Source organism: Bos taurus, chromosome 22 (assembly GCF_002263795.3).
Source record: "Bos taurus isolate L1 Dominette 01449 registration number 42190680 breed Hereford chromosome 22, ARS-UCD2.0, whole genome shotgun sequence".
Taxonomy (NCBI): domain Eukaryota; kingdom Metazoa; phylum Chordata; class Mammalia; order Artiodactyla; family Bovidae; genus Bos; species Bos taurus.
This window is the reverse complement of record NC_037349.1, coordinates 29,130,816-29,152,429: the sequence shown is the minus strand read 5'-3', so window position 1 is coordinate 29,152,429 and position 21,614 is coordinate 29,130,816. Positions and strand designations below refer to the sequence as shown.

General features: G+C 42.2%; 1 long non-coding RNA gene across 2 annotated transcripts in view; it reads right to left on the bottom strand.

Moving 5' to 3' along the window:
* LOC132343495 (uncharacterized) overlaps nucleotides 1-21,614 on the bottom strand; it is a 75,896-nt gene that overhangs the window by 30,540 nt on the left and 23,742 nt on the right. For both annotated transcript variants that reach the window (XR_009492362.1, XR_009492361.1), the window contains exons 2-3: nucleotides 18,328-18,438; nucleotides 11,974-12,124 (exon numbers count right to left, since the gene is read on the bottom strand). This is a non-coding gene — a long non-coding RNA (uncharacterized lncRNA). The remainder of the gene's footprint in view (nucleotides 1-11,973; nucleotides 12,125-18,327; nucleotides 18,439-21,614) is intronic.

The following is a 21,614-nucleotide window of genomic DNA, read 5'->3' as shown; positions in this document are numbered from 1 at the left end:
CTCTGTTCCCCCCTAAGTGGACCTACCCTAGAGGCCTATTGAGGGTCCTCAAAACATGGTGGCTGGATTAAGAGAGGGAGGGAGGACCAGGAAAAACTGTCTTCTTTTTATGACCTGAGAAATCACATGGTACCACCTCTTCACATTCTATTCATTAGAAGTGAGTCACTACATTTAGAAGGGGAAGGGAATTACACTCTGATCTTTGAAAGGAGGAATGTCAAAATTTTGTGGACATAGTTTTAAATTGCTATACCTAGCATGTAACATGGCTGATTAATTATAGAACCAAGATCTGGATTTCTGTCCTGGATTTACTACCAATGGACCATGTGGCCCTGGGCAGGTCATTTCATATCTCTGAATCGTGGTTTCCTCATTTGACAAATGAGGATGTTGGATTTGACCTAGTTAGCCTTAAAACCCTACAAATGTTTATAACCAAAAACGCTTAAGGCCACACACATTAGTGCTCGTGTAGGAGCCTAATTGTCTTTGCCTTCCTTAAGCCTCTAATCTGCAAAATGACTCGGACATAAGGAACCAAGATGTTTTTCAATAGTGAACATAATTTGTCTCATATTGCAACCCCAAACTCATCAAGCAGGACTTAATTTAACTAGTCACCTCATTAAACAAATCTGATCACATATGAATCCAGGGGAACACATGTGTTTTAACCAGGGTCATTTGGGAACAATTGCCCCCACACTGTTCCTCAGTCAAGCTTCACATGGGGGAGATTTCAGGATGGGATGGAAGTTGAGAAGACACATGACAACTCAGTTGGTGAAATATTTGGAGGGAAGACTTAATATTATTAATCATGATAAAGGTAATGCCCTGAAATTGAGTACCTACTGTTTGCGGTAACTGTACCAAGTGTGTCTTTTATCTATTTCTCACCATAACAATCTCATGAAGAAGATAATATTAGCACCAGTTTATGGATGAGGAAATAGAGATTAAGAAGAATAGGATGAATTGTGCAAATTCAAATAGCTAAAATGGGGTGAAAATGGGATTAAACATGGGTCCACTGGATTTATATGCCTGCTTTTCATCACTATACTAAAATGCCTGTTTCTTTTAAGTGGCCATATAGCCTCTCAAAATTCAAATTGAAGATTTGGTCTGACTTTATTGTCATTGTCAGTTTTCTTTTTATCATAAACTTTGGTCTTCTACCTTTTTTTTTTTTTTTTTTTTTTACTGTGCTTCACAGCTTGTAGGATCTTAGTTCCCCAAACAGGGATTGAACCCAGGCCCCCATCAGGGAAAGCACTGATTCTCTCCACTGGACCACCAGGGAATTTTCATGGTCTTCTACATTTTAAAGAATGATTAAAATTTAAGATAATTTTAAATTTTATTAATTATAAACTTAATGATTTTAATTAAAATAAATTTATAATTTTAATTATAAATTTTAAAATAATTATCATTATAAAACACTCATGAGGTTCCCATAGTGTGATCCTTTATTCAAAAAAGATAAACAGACTCAGCCTCAAATGCAACTACATAAAACAAAAAGAGAAGTCCAAGATGGTGCCATGAATTGGGTAGGTGATGCCAAGGTAGTAAATGGCTCTGGAAGAGGAAGGGGAATTAATCAGAAAAGTCAAAGCCAGATGAGTAGCCAAGAGGCACATAGGGAAAGGATGATGTTGGCAAATATCTATGAAGTCCTGGATCAAAGCTGAGCTGGAGACTCAAGAGCTGGGTGAGTAGCTGGAACTGTTGTGGTATGCAAGTCAGTTGCCACAGGCAACCCAGGAATAGTCAGAGGATGAACAAATGCCTGGGGTTAGGGCACACAGAAATCAGGCAGATGATGGCTAGAGATCAGGAGGGCAACAAAATCAAGAACAGGACAAGGCAGCCAGCCAGCACAGGCAAGTAGACTTCAGACCCACGGACAGGAAAAAGTAAGTGGTAAGGATTATGAAGACACAGTTTAGGCAGGAGCGGAGAACTTGGTGAATGGACGAAGATACACTTCCATTTCCACTAACGGCAGGACCAACCTTTCTCAGGAAACAACTAAACTTGCTGGATAAACTGAGTATCTTACAGGCACTTACTAGTTAATTATATAATAAGACATTATTGAAGGGAAAACAGGAATCCAAACAGATAAGCAGAGCATGGAAATCACTTTTGAAGAAAGAGCATTAGTTGATTCTAGCCATCTGAACTTTTGTTTTGATGGTCTTTGTTGGTGGAGTAAGGGAGGGAGAAATCAAAATGGCAGTCTAATTGGAGATCCTCTCAATAACAGGGACCCTCAAATCCCTGTACCCTCAGGGAAGAGGTGAACCAGAAGTAATCTAGGCCTTGTGTACTGAATTTGTAGCCATGATTCAGTGCTTGGTGGTACAGGCACCTCAAACCTGAATCTGGTTTAAAGGTCCCCAGGTTCCTGGCAAATGTACATAGATGTTATCCTCTCTGGAGGAAGTTACAGTTATCCTAGACCTCAAATTATTCCTATGGATTATTTTTCAGGTACAATGAGTGGCATATAATAAAAAATAACCATGAATAAAAAGAAATAAGGCATCATGAATAAGAACAAGCAGAAACAACGCCAGCAGAAATAGTCCTGCTAAGACTTTAGATAATACAGATAATAAACTATGCTTAATATGTTTATGAAAAGAGAAGACAAGGTGGAGGATATCTACATGGATCAAGAAATTCTCAATTCACCCAGTAGATTTGAAAAAAGAATCAAATAGAAATTCTAATAATAAAAAATACAGAACATCATCAAAGAAAAAAACTATTTTAGACACAAGAGTATATTCCATCAAGGAAACTCCTTGGAAACAAGTCTAAGACACAATAATGGGATGATTTTTGGCTAGAGGAAAGAAAGTACCAAATTAAATGTGTTTTAAATGATAGACTATTTACTATCTTACATATCAAGAAATCCAACGAGTGGGCTGTCCCAGGGTTATTTCTGTAGTGAAGTATTGTCATCTAGGACTCTGCCTCTTGGCTTCTTTTGAGCCACAATCCTCAGTGTGTTGGCTTTTGTTTTAGACTTGTCCTCTTGATTGTTAAGATGGCTGGAGCAGCTCCAGCCATCATATCTTTATATTATCACATTCAAAGGCAGAAATAAAGGGGACCTTCTCTTGTGCATCTCTCTTTCATTAAAGAGAAAAATCTTTTCCAGAAACAACTTCACCACACTTCTCTTCATGTCTACCTAGCCGTGCTTTAGCTTCAAAGCAAGCTGGGAGAGTGAGTTGCGTTGTCAGTCTCTAAAGTAGAAGGTGGAATCTACAGCCAGAAGAAGAGTAAGAGAATGACCACAAAGTCAGCAGCCCTGACTCCATGTAGGTAGAAGGGGACAATGGTGATAGAGGAAGAGAAGAAAGATTATAAAATTGAAGCAGTCTGCCTTCAGGAGCAATGAACTTCCTTTTCTATACTATTTTTTTTTTTCTTTTGGAACCATTGTCACATGTCATCTCCCTTTTTAACCCATTCTCCTAAGATCCTGAAGCCCTTTGTCTGTAATTAAAGAGGGTCTTAAAAGCAATTCATCAAATAGTTTACATTAGCTGTCTGTGTTACCATTCCCAGAAGAAGCACAAAGAAATCTGAAAGGAATGAACACAACGGTGATATTTCTGACACTGCTGACTTGTTGAGGGGTAGGGGGCAAAATAAGTAGAATGTGGGGACTTCCCTGGTGGTCGTGGTAAAGAATCTGGCTGCCAACGCAGGGGACATGGGTTTGATTCCTGGTTGGGGAAGATTCTACATGCTGCAAGAGCAACTGAGCCCATGTGTCACAAGTACTGAAGCCCGTGTGCCCTAGAGCCTGTGCTCTGCAACAAGAGAAGTCACTGCAATGAGAAGCCCATGACTGCGACAAAGAGTAGGCACCATCCACTGCAAATCAAGAAAGCCCACACACAGCAACAAAGACTGAGCGGAGCCAAAAATATATTAACTAAAAAAAGAAAAATGTGGCGGGCAGTGAAGTTGGGGACACACTATCCAGTGACCTGGGAATTATACATTCAATGAACCCACGAGTCACTTGACTAGCCTGATAGAATGAATGTACGTGCGCTTGGACTCTGAGAACTGGGTGCCAGGCCTGACTTAGAAGCTGGGGCTGGCTGGAGAAAGGGCACTGCCTCTCTTGACTCCATTTCATTCATCTAGAAAACAATAAAGGTTGGCTCCTGACTTTAAAGCCCCTCTTTTTCTCAAACAATAATAAAACCCAAATCAAAATAAAAAAGCAGTAATAGTTAAAAAGGCGAATTCAAAAGAAACTGAAACAATGTTGTTGGGACTTCTTCCCTCTCTGCTTTTCAGGTCTGCCTTTGTGTGTGTTTTGGCTTGATTTTCTTCCCATAGCAGGAAAAAGGAGGGAAGGCGAAGGGAATGGAGGGTGGACAGAAGGATTTGGAGGCATTGTTACTCAGACCTCCAGACTTTCATCATTTTAGTTCAGAAAAGGAAACAGAGAGGGTCTCTATTCTAGCATTTATGTAAAAATCCTAAGAAAGGATCTTGTCTATTTCATATGTCCATGCTTTATGCCTAAGCCTGGGCCTTGTTGAGAGCATGAGGGGTGGTGGTAATGACTAGGACTATGATTAGCATCTCCACTAGAACCACAAACAATAGGAGATGCTATTACCAGAAAATGGGATTTTTCTGGGCAGGCAAAAAGAAAAAGAAAAAAGGAAAATGTCTGCCTAGTATACTTTAAAATTAAAAGATGCTTGCTCCTTGGAAGAAAAGCTATGACCAACCTAGACAGCATATTAAAAAGCAGAGACATTACTTTGCCAACAAAGGTCCATCTAGTCAAGGCTATGGTTTTTCCTGTGGTCATATATAGATGTGAGAGTTAGACTATAAAGAAAGCTGAGCACTGAAGAATTGATGCTTTTGAACTGTGGTGTTGGAGAAGACTTGAGAGTTTCCCCTGGACTGCAAGGAGATCCAACCAATCCATCCTAAAGGAAATCAGTTCTGAATATTCATTGGAAGGACTGATGCTGATGCTGAAACTTCAATACTTAGGCCACCTGATGTGAAGAACTGACTCAATGGAAAAGATCCTAATGCTGGGCAAGATTGAAAGCAGGAGGAGAAGGGGATGACAGAGGATGAGATGGTTGGATGGCATCACCAACTTCATGGACATGAGTTTGAGCAAGCACCAGGAGTTGGTGTTGGACAGGGAAGCCTGCCATGCTGCAGTCCATAGGGTCTCAAAGAGTCAGACACGACTGAGCAAATGAAATGAACTGAACTGAACTGATAATGATAAAGAAATTGAAATCCAGAGAAGTTAAGCAAATTATCCAAGATACAGACAGCAGGTAACTATCACAGCCAGATTCAATACTAGGTACACCTACCTCTGAGGCCCAGGCTCCTTCCATTGTGTTTCAGTGCATCCTTGTAATCACAAAACTATTTGCTTTACTCTACGTGGCAATTCTTTGTCATCATTATCTTCTGAACTAGATCAAAGGATAAGTTTTATTCATTTGTAGGTCACCTTCTATTACTGGACAACTCTCTTCATTAACTATAACTGTTCCACAAGTCATGGGAGAGGATGTGCAGATAAGGGGCAGGATAGTCACTAAGCAGCTATGGCCAACAGCATCACTTCATAACAGGATTTTGAGGGGAGATAGAACAGAGAGGAAAATGGTGGGGGGTTGTCTCCAACAGAGTCATAATGTTCTTAGCTTCCCAGAAAGTGCCCCAGTAGTCCAGGAAATGGAGAAGTGTGATAATGAATGGTGGGTTTTTAACAAAGACTCCCCAGACCTGATAGATGATTAAAAGGGTTGGGAACACTTAAGTGTCATGAGTAGAAAATGTCTACTAATTGTGCTGAAGATACAGAACTTATTACCATCACAGGAGATGTAAGGAGCAGAGGGGGCATCTTGTCTGCTGCTGCTAACAGCAGCTCACTTAACAAGCATCCAAGTTCGCCTCATTATTTCTCAGTATCTATTCAACCCACAACATCTCCAGTCTTGAATACTGCTCTTTGCTTATGTTCAGTGTTCCTGGCTCCTCTGTCAACAAAATCAGTCTCAGAATTGGTCCTTTCTGCTAACAAGTGGCAAAAATCAAGCAGGGAGGAAAGAGTGGTATCAGAAAAGGACAGGTTCCTCTTTGGAAAGGAGAAAGAGAAGCAGTTCAGTTCAGTCACTCTGTCATGTCCGACTCTTTGCAACACCATGGACTGCCCCATGCCAGGCCTCCCTGGCCATCACCAACTCCCAGAGTTTACTCAAACTCATGTCCATTGAGTCAGTGATGCCATCCAACGATCTCATCCTCTGTCATCCCCTTCTCCTCCTGCCCTCAATCTTTCCCAGCATCAGGGTCTTTTCAAATGAATCAGTTTTTCGCATCAGGTGGCCAAAGTATTGGAGTTCCAGCTTCAGCATCAGTCCTTCCAATGAATATTCAGGACTGATTTCCTTTAGGATGGATTGGTTGGATCTCCTTGCAGTCCAAGGGACTCTCAAGAGTCTTCCCCAACACCACAGTTCAAACACATCAATTCTTTGGCACTCAGCTTTCTTTATAGTCCTACTCTCACATCTATATATGACTACTGGAAAAACCATAGCTTTGACTAGACCTTTGTTGGTAAAGTAATGTCTCTGCTTTTTAATAAGCTGTCTAGGTTGGTCATAGCTTTTCTTCCAAGGAGCAAGCGTCTTTTAATTTCATGGCTGCAGTCACTATCTGCAGTGATTTTGGAGCCCCCCAAAATAAAGTCTGTCACTGTTTTTACTGTTTCCACATCTATTTGCCATGAAGTGATGGGACCAGATGCCATGATGTTAGTTTTCTGAACGCTGAGTTTCAAGCCAACTTTTTCACTCTCCTCTTCCACTTTCATGAAGAGGCTCTTTAGTTCTTTGGTTTCTTCCATAAAGGTGGTGTCATCTGCATATCTGAGGTTACTGATATTTCTTTTGGCAATCTTGATTCCAGCTTGTGCTTCATCCAGTCTGGCATTTCTCATGATGTATTCTGCATATAAGTTAAACAAGCAGAGAGACAATATACAGCCTTGACATACTCCTTTCCTGATTTGGAACCAGTCTGTTGTTTCATGTCCAGTTTTAACTGTTGCTTCTTGACCTGCATACAGATTTCTAAGAAGGCAGGTCAGGTTGTCTGGTATTCCCATCTCATTAAGAATTTTCCATAGTTTGTTGTGATCCACACAGTCAAAGGCTTTGGCATAGTCAATAAAGCAGAAGTAGATGTTTTTCTGGAAGTCTCTTGCTTTTTTAATGATCCAGTGGATGTTGGCAATTTGATCTCTGGTTCCTCTGCCTTTTCTAAAACCAGCTTGAACATCTGGAAGTTAACGGTTCACATATTGTTGAAGCCTGGCTTGGAGAATTTTGAGCATTACTTTGCTGGCCTGTGAGATGAGTGCAATTGTGTGGTAGTTTGAGCATTCTTTGGCATTGCCTTTCTTTGGGATTGGAATGAAATTGACCTTTTCCAGTCCTGTGGCCACTGCTGAGTTTTCCAAGTTTGCTGGCATATTGAGTGTAGCACTTTCAAAGCATCATCTTTTAGGATTTGAAATAGCTCAACTGGAATTCCATCACCTCCACTAGCTTTGTTTGTAGTCATGCTTCCTAAGGCCCACTTGACTTCACACTCCAGGAAGTCTGGCTCTAGGTGAAAGATCACACCATCATGATTATCTGGGCCGTGAAGATCTTTTTTGTATAGTTCTTCTGTGTATTCTTGCCACCTCTTCTTAATATCTTCTGCTTCTGTTAGGTTCATACCGTTTCTGTTATTGTAAGTTTATGTAATGCAAACTCTTTGCATGAGAAGTTTTAGCCCATAATATCCTTTAGTGTGTCCATAATTAGTTGGGAAAAAAGGGGGATTAACCAGGTTGCTTCTGCAGCTCTGAATGGACATGGGAAATCTTACCATATGTGAAGCGGGAATGAGAAGATAAGGTTTCAAGTAGCTTCAGAATTGTTGGTGTAAGCATGTGGATGTGCATGCATTGGTGAGTCCTCAGGTATTCCAAATTGTAGGTATGTGTATGCATGGATGTACACACAGGGACATGCATGCATGGGTGTGAGAACAGGTGTGTGCATGTGTGGGAGTGTACATACACACTATGGTAATGTAATAGACTAGAGGGTGGACCACACTTGATTTTTTCAGTAGTAATCAGAGCTACTAATTATTTAGTGCTGATCTAGGCCAGATATTCTGCAGGCAGTGTTTTATTACCTTACTGAATCTTATCTTAGTTTGGGTTCCCCCAAAGTAGAGACCCAGAAAAGTATGTGGATGCCAGAAGTATTTTTGGGAGGTGATCTCAGGAAACAACAAGTAGGGAGTGGGAAGGATGAGACAGGTGAAGTAAGACACGTCAGTGTAAGGTGAGTTGTTGAAGTCACTCCACCTTGTGGGCAGTGGAGCCCTACCGGGAGGATGTGGGTGTCTCCCAGTAACTGTCCACCCCAAGACTAAGGCTTCTGGGGTATGTATCACCCTGTTCCTGCTGCCCTTGGTTTGAGGTTCCTCCCCAGGACAGATGGCTCAAAGCATCACAGAAGGCCCTGTGTGTTGTGCCCCAAGGAGTACCTGTACCTGCCCACATGGTGTCCCACCTGAGACAGGCTGGGGCGCCAGGATTATCTGGTGAAGGTCCTCATCAAAGGATGAGGAGGAATCAACTGTTAGTGTCATTTTATACATAGGGACTGGATTGGCCCAGAACCTCCCAGTTGGAAAGCAGCAAAGCCAGAGTAGGAAGGCAGGTCAGGGCTGTGAGCCCTGGACCATTGATATTTCAGAACACCCAGGACAGATCTCAAAGACGACCATTTCCTGAGGGTCAATGACATGTCAGACAATGTGACTTCATTGCCCTTGATGACTCCTACACACCTTGACCAGATCTGAGGGGACCCCAGTGCAGGACTGTTGACTTGGCTCCTCAAGACCTCTTAACTTGGGGCTTCCAGAGCCATCCAGCGGCATCCTTCTTTCTTGGTGTCATCAAAGTCAAGTTCAAAATTCCAGAGCTCCCAGAGCCAGTCAGGACAAGCCCAGATGCCAGGACTGCCAGGAGCTTTTCATTTCATTTAGTCCCTTTGGGATCCTGTCCACATCCCAGCCCTGTGGGCATCTGGCCTCTGCTCACACACTTCCCTCAATGAGGAGCTCACTACCTCTTAATCTATTTCTGACAACTCCCAGTGTATTTCCTATAGGATTTTCTGTGACAAACTAATCCCCAAAGCTACCCTGGGGGCCAGAAATTGTTGGTGGATAAATAAGTTGGAAAAAACTGCTTGTGATAATATTTGCTTAGAGATTTAAACCACAATAGTATATTCTGGGCTCTAAGAAATATGGCCACTGAGAAACTTCTTTAACTTTGCTTAACTGAGATTCATTTGACTACAGAACTAGAATCTCCTACCAACATCCCCAGAACCTTGTGTATCTAGGAAGTGCTGAGTCACCAAGTTTTTTTCCTGAGGTTGGACTCTCTCTTCCTGTAGGTTCTATTGGCTTCATTGGAAAGATCTGAGCTACAAAGGCCAAGATTGGCCCCTCCACAAATTGGAATAATCAGATCTAACCGTTACTGAGCATGTAGGTGGAGCCAGGTACTGTGCTGAGTACATTTCCCAGGTTACCCCACACCCCTGGTTTAACAGATGAAGAAGCAGAGAATCAAAAAGGTTGATGTCACACAGCACAAGCTGGAAAGCAAACCCAGCATTAACGATATTTAAAAAAATACTTCAAAGGGTATTTGGCATGTGGCAAGTGCAAGTGTCATGTGATAAGTGTTATCTGTGTTGTGTTGTGTTGTGTTGTTATCGTCATCATTATTTGACTGAAGTAAGTAAGTGCTCATAACCACTCTGTGTCCTTTGCTGGCATCTTCAATCTTCTGGATTAAACAGCATTAATATTTTTCCATGTTACATGACGTCTCTTGCCTGTCCACTTCTCTACACTGTACAAACCAGGAAGAAAGACTGAGTGCTGAAGACATCTTTTCTTGTTGAAAGCTTTCTTCCGTTTGCTGTTTCCACAGATTTTCATCCTCTAAATCCTCAGAAATGCAACGGTAATGAATCCTTCAAAAAGGTCACTGAAGGACAGAGAGCAAGAGGCGCCTGGGGAGAAGATGTGGGGAGGATGAGCCTAACCAAGACCAGAGAGCAGCTTGCTACAGCCCACAGGCCAAATCTGGCCAGTCCTTGTTTCTCGTAAACAAGGTTTTATAGGAGCACAGCTATGCCCATTCATATATGTATTACCTGCAGCTACTTTTTTGATTGTAACGGCAGAGTTGAGCAGTTGCAAGAGACCTAAAGTATTTACTGTGTGGACCATTAGAGAAAAAGTTTGCCAACTGCTGCTCTAGATTGTGGAAAGGAGAAAGGTAGGCTGAAAAAGTTTTTGATGAGTGAATTTTGAAAAATTCACTGTTTTCTGGATACTCTTGGAAAAGCCAGCTGACAGCTGCTGGGGCCCAGACCAGGATGCCTTCTAAGAACTTGCAAAGAATATGCTGCTGTCTGCTGAAGTTAAGCTTTTAATCTATTCATGGTGGTTCAGAGCTAGGATATGCAAAGTCAACTGTATCACCTATCTCAAGACCAGATCAATGTGGCTCTCACTAAATCAAGGTAATGGCCTATCTAAAGAGAGACAAGGGCTTCCTTGGTGGTCCAGGGGTTAAGACTGCAAGCTTCCACTGCAGGCAGCATGGGTTCAATCCCTGGTCAGGGAACTAAGATTCCACATGCCACATGGTATGGCCAAAAAAGCCTTGCTGCAACTCCAGGATCTCAAAGCAGCCTTCTGGGTATGACTTGGCTGATTCTCATGTAGTTCTGTCTACAGAGAGGGAGATTCTGCACCCCAGGTCACTGGTTGGGTTTCAAGGTGACTGAGATTCCCCGAAACTGTGTGCAAGATGCTGTGGGTGTGTGAGAATGCACATTGCACCGAGGACAGGGATCTTTGTGGTCATCAGAGCCTCAGAGGGCTCCATGAAACAAAAAGGGGCTGTTTATCTCTGCAAATATTGAAGTTAAGGTTTCCGCCCACCCCCTAGACTTGAGGATAGGAACTCTGCAGGTTTCATACCATTGTTTCTCTGGCTCTTACCCTCATGCCTGGCTCCTAGAACATGCTCATGAGGTATTTGTCAGAGCAGAAATAGAAGGAAGGGAAGAGGAGAGGCTAGGAAAATGGAGAAGAGGAGGTAGGAGGGAGGTTGGGTGGGACAAGCAAATATGAGTGTTCTGGTCCCTGTGATATTCAGAATTTCCTTGAAAACTCGTAAACTGACCTTCTGGTTTTATACAAGAGTCATGAGGGTGGTTAGCAGGTTTTCCCTGGGGCATAGAACTGCTCCTGGTGTGCTGCCTGCAAAGCTCATGGCCAGAGCCTGGGTGAATTCCCAAGTCACCCATGGGACTCCTTGGAGACAGACTCCTGGCCTTTTTCCCAAGTAGAAGAGGGTTTAAGTTTTGCTGTAACTGTGTTTCTACTGCAACAACGGCACTTGCTCTCTTTCCACAGTGCTGAGGACATTCAAATCCAATGTTTCAGCGTCTAGGCCAGTGTTGGCACCCAGTAGGAGTTCAGCAAGTATTTATGGAATAAATGGATGTTGTGCTATCTTGAGGAACCAATAAAATATAGATTGTACAATTATTTGTGCTACTAAATCTATGAACATGATTGAATAACTCACAAAGTAGTTGCTATAGGCTGCAGCTAGAGACTTTCTAAAGTATAAAGGCTAACAAGAATTGAAAAGAACCATCATAGCTAGTTTTGAAGCATAGGATCCATTGACACACACAAGAGCCCAGTCTGACCCCAATCTGCCATCTTGAGAGAAAAGTGACCCAGTCTTACTTAGGATAAGTGGCAGAAGTTTACAGCTTGGTAGGCAGCAACCTTGTGAATAAGTGATCTTCAAAGTGGGTTCTTCAGCCCCAGCCCCTTGGTTAAGAATGCGACTTCAATCTCGTGAGAGACCTTGGACCAGAACAGCAAACTAAGCTACCTACAGAAAATGTGAGAAATAATAAGATGTTTAATTCTTGCTTAAGCTACTAAATTGTGGGTAGTTTTTTATGCAGTGATAAATAATATAAAACAGTTATTGAATTTCAAGTTTCTCAGGTGTCAACAAGAGACTCTACCCTAGTTAGTTTAAACAGAGGATGAAGTATTAAAGGAACTGGGTCATTCACTGAATTACCGAGCTAAAGTGGTCTTGACAAAAACAAGACCCCTCTAGTAGGGATCCCTCTGCTGCTTGCTATTGCTGCCGCTTTGCCTCTGTAGCTAGATGCCTCCACCACCACCCCTCTTGAAGAATGGATTCCACATGGTACTTACTTCCAAACCAAAGCCTTGAGTAAGGATTAGGTCATATGCCCATGCCCTGTTTTGATGGTTAATTTTACATGTCAACTTGGCTGGGCCACAGTGCCCAGATATTCGGTCAACCATTATTTGGGGTGTTTCTGTGACTATGTTTTTGGATAAGAATAAATTCAGCTAAGTGAAGTTTGATTAAAGCCCAACTGTCTTCCAAAGCGTGGGTAGGCCTCATCCAATCAGCTGAAGACCTCAACAGAACAAACACTGACACCCCCCAAGCATGAAGGATTTCTGCCGGCAGGTTGTCTTCAGATTTGAACCACAGATTACCTCCTCCCTGGGGCTTCATAAGTACAGGAATCAATTCCTAAAGATAAATCTCTCCTCCTCTCTCTCCCTCTCATTTTCTCTCTCTTCTCACCCCATCCTATTAATCCTGTTTCTCCAGAGAGCTCTAACACACCTACAAGGTACATCAGCCTTCTAAGTTACAAGCCTAAGGGAGGCTTGTAAAATGAGTTTCTAGTTTAGACATATTCAGACTCGGGAAATTTCATAGGCATTCTAGTTGCTGGGTGGCCAAGAAGCCTAACCAATATCCATCACACTTATAATTTAAAGAACCAAACATCACAGCAATCTTTTATATCAAGTTAAACTTATCCTTCAATAACCATGTCTCTTACCAATCCACAGAGAAAATCCTAGATGACAGTTTGGTGGATATCCCTCAAGCTATTTTTTCCAAGTTGTAGACTTTAAATATGTGTTTGGGGCATGCACCTGGTGAGATCCCAGGGAGTTCTACTTATGTTTAAGCCTTTGGTCTACAGACAGTAATGTCTTTCTTCTGTATATACCCGCTTTCTTTAATTATGTACATTTGTAAATAATGACATTTCCCACGAGAGATTTTCTAATTTTATCTCTTGATCCAAATTAAAGTCTGACCATAATTCCTTCTCTAGGGAATGATATTGTATGTCTGTAAGTAAAGTTATAAGCACCACAGTCTCTTGGGAGGAAGGTGGTAGTTCTCTCTTAGCTGGAAAAATCCCAGGAAATCTCATTAATTCAGATTCCTTAAAGTTGGAGTTTGTGATTATTCAACCTTCCCTAGGTTGGAGTTTGTCTTTTCATTTTCTCTGGTCACAGGGATGAAATAAAAAAATTGCAAGAGAAATATTTTAGTAGCTATAGTTTTGGAAGGCTTTAGCACATAATTTCTTTGGGTCCAAGTGTAATCTGCTACCTAGAAGTAATTTTGCTCCCCTAAGTCAGAAGAAGTGATGGAGACTGATTCTAGTATAGAATCTTTGTTTTCTGACAAGACTGCCATAAAATTTTGTTACGTACTTTAAACAACAGCAAAGCTGGAATCTGCATGGGACCTTGAATTGAAAGAAACAGCATTAACCTAGGAATATGATATTAAAAACCAGAGACATCACTTTGCTGACAAAGGTCTGTATAGTCAAAGCTATGGTTTTTCCAGTAGTCATGTATGGATGTGAGAGTTGGACCATAAAGAAGGCTGAGTGCCGAAGAATTACTGCTTTTCAACTGTGGTGCTGGAGAAGACTCTTGAGAGTGTCTCGGATCACAAGGAGATCAAACCAACCAATTCTAAGGAAATCAATCCTGAATATTCATTGGAAGGACTGATGCTGAAGCTCCAATACTTTGGTCATCTGATGCAAAGAGCTGACTCGTTGGAAAAGACCCTGACACTGGGCAAGATTAGGGCAGGAAGAGATGGGGGTGACAGAAGATGAGATTCTTGGATGGCATCATCGACTCAATGGTTATGTCTTTGAGCAAACTCTCGAAGTTAGTGAAGGACAGGGAAGCCTGGCATGATGCAGTCCATGGCATCACAAAGAGTTGGACAGGGCTGAGTGACTGAACAACAACAACGATTCAGGAATGATTCATGATCTAACAGAACTATCCAAGAGAAAGGCAATCCCAAAATGATTGCCACAGTTGTCTTCTAAAAAGGCATCTACTAGACTGCAAGCAAATTCCAGGTGTGATAACAGTATTATTGAGTGCTTAGAATATTTTAAAATAAAAATAAATACCTGTAATAATACTAGCCAAGTTTCAGAACTTCAAGAGAAATATACTTCCATTAGCATGAAGGAGAAGAACTTAGGAATTATGAGTTTTCAATGAAAAGGGCTTCTGTCTTATAACCAACTGAGCTCTTGCTCAGTGTATAGTTTCCAGGTAAAGAAACTGGTCTCACCAGTTCTTGGGACAACTGGGCAGGTTCTGGGACAACAGAGTGCCCAGGAAACACATTCTGGCTTCATGTGGCCTTGATTTTTCAGTGACCGTAGAGGTATTATATCTACTACTTCCATAGGGAGCTTCCACAAGACTCTTATCCTTATGATCAGAGGGCAGACAGAAAGAAAACCACAATCACAGAAAACTAACCAGACTGATCACATTGATCACAACCTTGTCTAACTCAATGAAACTATGAGCCATTATATCTACTACTGTGGGCAAGAATGCCTTAGAAGAAAGGGAGTAGCCCTCATAGTCAACAAGAGTCCAAAATGCAGTGAAGTGAAGTGAAGTCATTCAGTCATGTTCGACTCTTGGCGACCCCATGGACTGTAGCCTATCAGGCTCCTCCGTCCACGGGATTTTCCAGGCAAGAGTGCTAGAGTGGATTGCCATTTCCTTCTCCAGGGGATCTTCCAGACCCAGGAATCAAACCCGGGTCTCCCGCATTGCAGGCAGACGCTTTATCATCTGAGCCACCAGGGAAGCCAAAATGCAGTACTTGGGTGCAATCTCAAAAATGACAGAATAATCTCTGTTCGTTTCCAAGACAAACCATTCAATATCACAGTAATCCAAGACTATGCCTCAACCACTAATGCTGAAGAATCTGAAGTTGAATGGTTCTATGATGACCTACAAGACCGTCTAGAACTAACACCAAAAAGAGAGATGTCCTTTTCATCATAGGGGACTGGAATGCAAAAGTAGGAAGTTAAGAGATACCTGGAGTAACAGGCAAGTTTGGCCTTGGAGTACAAATGAAGTAGGGCAAAGGCTAACAGAGTTTTGCTAAAAGAGTGCACTGGTCATAACAAACACCCTTTTCCAACAACACAAGAAACAACTCTACACATGGACACCACCAGGTGGTCAATACTGAAATCAGATTGAATTATATTCATTGCAGCTGAAGATGGAGAAGCTCTAAACAGTCAGCAAAAAACAAGACTAGGAGCTGACTGTGGCTCAGATCGTGAACTCCTTATTGCCACATTAAGACTTAAATTGAAGAAAGTAGAGAAAACCACTAGACCATTCAGGTATGACCTAAATAAAATCCCTTATGATTATAAATGGAACTGACAAATAGATTCAAGGGAGTAGATCTGATAGAGTGCCTGAAGAACTATGGACAGAGGTATATAACATGGTACAGGAGGCGGTGATCAAAACCATCCCCAAGAAAAAGAAATGCAAAAAGCAAAATGGTTGTCTGAGGAGGCCTTACAAATAGCTGAGAAAAGAAGAGAAGTGAAAGGCAAAGGAGAAAAGGAAAGATAAATCCATCTGAATGCAGAGTTCCAAAGAATAGCAAGGAGAGATAAGATAGCCTTCCTAAGTGATCAACGCAAAGAAATAGAAGAAAACAATAGAATGGGAAAGACTAGAGATCTCTTCAAGAAAATTAGAGATACCAAGGAAACATTTCATACAAAGATGGGCTCGGTAAAGGACAGAAATAGTATGGCGCTAACAGAAGCAGAAGATATTAAGAAGAGGTGGCAAGAATACACAGAAGAACTGTACAAAAAAGATCTTCATGGCCCAGATAACCATAATGGTGTGATCACTCACCTAGAGCCAGACATCCTGGAATGTGAAGTCAAGTGGGCCTTAGGAAGCGTCACTATGAACAAAGCTAGTGGAGGTGATGGAATTCCAGTTGAGCTATTTCAAATGCTAAAAGATGATGCTGTGAAAGTGCTGAACTCAATATGCCAGCAAACTTGGAAAACTCAGCAGTGGCCACAGGACTGGAAACGGTCAGTTTTCATTCCAATCCCAAAGAAAGACAATGCCAAAGAATGCTCAAACTCCCGCACAATTGCACTCATCTCACATGCTAGCAAAGTAATGTTGAAAATTCTCCAAGCTAGGCTTCAACAGTACGTGAACTGAGAACTTCCAGATGTTCAAGCTGGATTTAGAAAAGGTAGAGGAACCAGAGATCAAATTGCCAATATCCACTGGATCATAGAAAAAGCAAGAGAATTCCAGAAAAACATCTACTTCTGCCTTATTGACTATGCCAAAGCCTTTGATTGTGTGGACCACAACCAACTGTGGAAATCTTAAAGAGATGGGAACACCAGACCACCTTACCTTCCTGCTGAGAAATCTGTATGCAGGTCAAGAAGGAACAGTTAGAACCGGACATGGAACAATGGACTGGTTCCAAATTGGGAAAGGAGTACAACAAAGCTGCATATTGTCACCCTGCTTATTTAACTTTTATGCAGAGTACATATGTGAAATGCCAGGCTGGATGAAGCCCAAGTTGGAATCAAGATTGCTGGCAGAAATATCAATAACCTCAGATATGCAGATGACACCACCCTTATGGCAGAAATCAAAGAGGAACTAAAGAGCCTCTTGATGAAAGTGAAAGAGCAGAGTGAAAAAGCTGGCTTAAAATCCAGCATTCAAATACTAAGATCATGGCATCTGGTCCCATCACTTCATGGCAAATAGATGGGGAAACAATGGAAACAGTGACAGACTTCATTTTCTTGGGCTCCAAAATCACTGCAGATGGTGACAGCAGCCATGAAATTAAAAGATACTTGCTCCTTGGAAGAAAAGCTATGACCAACCTAGACAGCGTATTAAAAAGCAGAGACATTACTTGCCAACAAAGGTCTGTCTAGTCAAGGCTATGGTTTTTCCAGTAGTCAAGTACGGGTGTGAGAGTTGGAACATAAAGAAAGCTGAGTGCCAAAGAATTGACGCTTTTGAACTGTGGTGTTGGAGAAGACTCTTGAGAAGACTCCTTGGACTGCAAGGAGATCAAACCAGTCAATCATAAAGGAAATCAGCCCGAATATTCAGTGGAAGGACTGATACTGAAGCTGAAGCTCCAATACTTTGGCCACCTGATGTGAAGAAGTGACTCAATGGAAAAGACCGTGATGCTGGGGAGGAGCAGGGGACAACAGAGGATGAGATGCTTGGATGGCATCACCGACTTGATGGACATGAGTTTGAGCAAGCTCCAGGAGTTGGTGATGGACAGGGAAGCCTGGCGTGCTGCAGTCCATGGGGTCACAAAGAGTCAAACAGGACCGAGTGACTGAACTGAACTGAACTGAATACAGGTGTTACCATCTTCCAGCTGCCCTCACATGAGACAGGTTGGGAAGCTCTGCAGGAAAAGGAAGTAGGGGTGGGGATGAGACTGGAGATTCTTCTTTGTACCATTTTCTTGGCAGCTGCTTAAGTAAAGGCCCTTGATGCCTTAGTATGTGTGCTCTGGACATGTGGATGAGGACTCAGCCCATGACTATTCCACAGACCTCTGTGTCCACACCTTTCCAGATGTATAGTTTTTTCAAACTGAAAAGGTCACATATGCTTATCTTTAAATGCAAACATTCCAGGAAAAGCTGATCATAATAAAGTGAAACACCTTCTCATCCCAGAGTATTAATTGTGAAGAGTTGGGTATGTATCTTTCTGATCCTATTCTCCATGCATGGACAAACACTAAATTTTATCTGTTCTATATCCATCAGTCTATCCAGCTACCTAGCTATCATCTATCTATTTGGTCATTCTGCTTATATATCTAAATTTACTTACATTTTCCCATAGTGAAGGAGGCTCGTATGCCAGGCAATAATGGGACTAAACTCAGCTGTATGAGATAGGATTCTTTCTGGTGTCAGTTACACAGAATATGATGAAACCATCCTAAGAAGCAAAAAAAAAAGAAGAGAAAGAAATTTGTAGGTTTGCTTTGTGCAGAAATTTGGGGGCAGGTTTAATTTCCATTCCATTTGATTCAGGAACCCAAATACATCACCAGGACCCTATTTCTCTCTCCCTCCTCCTTTCATCTCCTACATTGACTTCAGACTCCAGGGATGGGCAAGAAAGTACCAGCAGTGTGGGATCCCCTGCTTTTCCAAGTTCAAACCAGGGGGAAGAGTAAAGAGACCTAAAAGAAGTCCTGCTGCCTCTCTTTGGCTCTCACCACCCTTGCCCCTTGTGTTACTCTTACATCTCATTACCTTGTTTTATTTTCTTCTTAAGCACTTATTATCAACTGAAATTATTTTCAGTATTTGTAACTTGTTTTCTACCTGTCTGCCTACACTGGAAAATAAGCACCACCAGAGCAGCATCACTGCAGTGAGTCACTGCAGCCAGGGAAATACCATGCACTGACAGGCCAGGCTCAAGGCGCATGGCCCCTCCCCAACACCTGGAATGAGAATTGGGGAAAAGAGGGTACCCCAGAGGAAAATCAGAGTATCATTTGCAAAAGGAAGCTGACTGGAATGATCTGTTGAGCAGCAAAACCCACTGAGGTCCATTCCATCAGCTAAGCTTAGATGTGATTTCCCCAATGTAAAGACCAAATACTGTGGTGCTATATTTAAATATGGGGTTTGCCACTTGTTAGCTGAATGACTTTTTACAAGTTACTTTGCTTCTCTCAGCCTTGGCTTCCCTCATGAGTAAAATAAGAAATAGACCTAACACTTCATACAACGATTAGAAGTAATATAACTAAAGTTGTCAACAGACAGTGTGCTTGTGTGCTCAGTCACTTCAGTTGTATCCAACTCTTAGCCCTGTCTGACTCTTTGTGACCCGATGGGCTGTGTAGCCCACCAGGTTCCTCTGTTCATGGGATTCTCTAGGCAAGAATACTGGAATGGGTTGCCATGCCCTCCTCCAGGAGATCTTTCTGACCTAGGGATTGAACCCGAGTCTCTTGCATCTCCTGCATTGGGAGGCAGGTTTTTACCACTAGCGCCATCTGGGAAGCCCCAATAGACAGAAGATTCCGTTAATAGTAGCTTTTACTATTTTTGTAGCCCTGATTACTCATTCCTAGTGATCTTCTCCTTTTGATATTTTAAACAAACTCCAGTGCAAACACATTTCAAAAACCCTGAATGTGAGGGCATTAAGAGTTAGTTAAACTGTGCCTCCACTTGTCTTTTTTTTTTTTTTTTTAAAGCAAAGTTATCAAGAAATTTAACCCTAGCATAGTGTCACCCTGACACAGGAGGCTGCTGGCAAACAATGATTTAAAGAAGATCGGTGGCCTGGGTGATTTCTATAAATATTTAACAACTGGTCCAGCTGGATATTACCCAATCAGAATAATCAACTACATCAGTTAAAAAGGATGCTGGCCTTAAATAACATGTCCAGCTGTCTTAGGATGCTTTAGTGGGAGGCAGGTCCAACTAGAAGTCACCTTTCTGCAAATCCCTCATCAGTGTCCATCACACAGCTTCACATCAGGAGTGGTCATGGCTGTGCTTCATCCCCATGTGGGAAGATCTGATCCACTCCAATTTGCAACTGGCAAACAACTTGGCATTTGTGATGCCATGGATGATAGCTGTCCAGCCCATCCCCCAGATTTTCCCACAGTAAACCAGACACTTGGGCTTTCCAAGTGCCTGTCCAGCTAAACTGACCAGCCAGGCGTTCACAGAGAAGGGTGCACAGTCTTAGTGGCATGGAGGAGCTAAGGGCTGCCCACTAGCTGGGGCCAAGACTCAGTCCTTAAATGGTATGTGCAGTAGCCACAATCCTGGCAGGTTATTGGAAACTGAGTAATTTTTATGGAAATCAGCATTGTAAAGGCAGCATGCAGACTGAAAAGTCAGGTCACTGGTAACACTACTAATGACAGCTCCAACTTTTCCTTTAGACTCTTTTCTTGGCATTCTTATAAAAATCACTGAACTGGAAGTATCAAGTTTCTCATCTCCCAAGTGGATCTATTCCTGAACCTTCAAACACAGAAAGCAAACTCTCAGTGGCAGTCCATCACCCCTTCATCAGTAACCACCTTTAAATATTATGAGTCACGCAGCCAAAAGACTTTGCAGTTTCTTGAGCTTTTTCCTGCTTTCTTGAAACACATTTTAACTTCTTTGCTTAAGATATACCCTTCAGTTCAGTTCAGTCACTCAGTCGTGTCCGACTCTTTGTGACCCCATGAATTGCAGCACACCAGGCCTCCCTGTCCATCACCAACTCCTGGAGTTCACCCAAACCCATGTCCATCGAGTCGGTGATGCCATCCAGCCATCTCATCCTCTGTCATCCCCTTCTCCTCCTGCCCCCAATCCCTCCCAACATCAGAGTCTTTTCCAATGAGTCAACTCTTCACATGAGGTGACCAAAGTATTGGAGTTTCAGCTTTAGCATCAGTCCTTCCAAAGAAATCCCAGGGCTGATCTCCTTTAGAATGGATTGGTTGGATCTCCTTGCAGTCCAAGGGACTCTCAAGAGTCTTCTCCAACACCACAGTTCAAAAGCATCAATTCTTCAGTGCTCAGCTTTCTTCACAGTCCAACTCTCACATCCATACATGACCACAGGAAAAACCATAGCCTTGACTAGACGGACCTTTGTTGGCAAAGTAACGTCTCTGCTTTTGAATATGCTATCTAGGTTGGTCATAACTTTCCTTCCAAGGAGTAAGCGTCTTTTAATTTCATGGCTGCAGTCACCATCTGCAGTGATTTTGGAGCCCCCCAAAATAAAGTCTGACACTGTTTCCACTGTTTCCCCATCTATTTCCCATGAAGTGATGGGACCAGATGTGAAGTGATGGGACCGGATGCTGTGATCTTTGTTTTCTGAATGTTGAGCTTTAAGCCAACTTTTTCACTCTCCACTTTCACTTTCATCAAGAGGCTTTTGAGTTCCCCTTCACTTTCTGCCATAAGGGTGGTGTCATCTGCATATCTGAGGTTATTGATACTTCTCCCAGCAATCCTGATTCCAGCTTGTGCTTCTTCCAGCCCAGCATTTCTCATGATGTACTCTTATTATGATCAAACTATTATGAGCAAATTTCATCCACTTGAAATTTGTCAGTGTTTAAAAATTAT